The sequence below is a fragment of the Rhinolophus sinicus genome, chromosome 16 (genome assembly GCF_057876585.1).
Source record: "Rhinolophus sinicus isolate RSI-liver-muscle chromosome 16, RSI-T2T, whole genome shotgun sequence".
Lineage (NCBI taxonomy): Eukaryota > Metazoa > Chordata > Mammalia > Chiroptera > Rhinolophidae > Rhinolophus > Rhinolophus sinicus.
Window position 1 is genome coordinate 167,299,862 of NC_142516.1, and position 925 is coordinate 167,300,786.

Genomic DNA, 925 nt, shown 5'->3' on the forward strand with positions numbered 1-925 from the left:
ACGGCTCAAGTAGCATCTTTCACCTCGGAGTTTTCAGACAAAGAAGCCGCGTATAGTAACTTGGGGCTGGGAGTGGGGGCGGATACTGTTGGATCTCTCTCTCTCTCTCTCTCTCTCTCTCTCCCTCCCTCTCCCTCTCCCTCTCCCTCCCTCTCCCTCTCCCTCTCCCTCTCCCTCCCTCTCTCCCTCTCCCTCTCCCTCTCTCCCCCACCTTCCCCATCTCACCCCTCTCTCTAACTTTGATAGATCCATGTTTGTTTCCTGGGGGCTGGAAAGGTTGGAAATAAATCCCCGAGAGAGAACTGGGGAGAGCTAGTGCAGTGTTGTTCTGGCAGAGGTCACCTGCAGGAGAGGAGCAGACTGGCTGGGAGCTGAGGAGGCAGGCAGCCAGTTCCTCACCTCGGGGTCTGCAGCTTTGCATGTTAAAGAAGAGGTAGGCTGTTGGAAAGCCTGCAGCAGTGAGCTGAGGTCTGCCCAGCAGGTGTCACTAGGGATTTAAAGCTTACCAGACCTTTGGGAAGAGGCCTAAGAAACAGCCAAGTAATGATTAATGAAGGTTACTTTAAAATATTTTTGAGAGGTTATATGTGAAATAATTCCAAGGAATTCTCCTTCCAAGGGAAGTTAAAATGACAGTTACAGCTTGGTTTAAATGATTTCTGGGCCATTCTCTCCAAGGCTCTATCTCCATTTCTGAGTCCCCCATTCCAAAATCCAGACATGGACATAAAACTCACAGAGGTACACAGAATCCAAGACCATACACATGCAAAATCAAAGCAAACACAGAAAATTATTCTTATAGCAGAGATTCCCACCTGCAAAATCAGCCTCCAGGTACTAGCACCATAGAAGCTGATTTTGTAAGCAATCTCCGGGTTAAGATCAGAGCTCCCTGTAAAGATGCAAATGCCCCAGAAGTCCC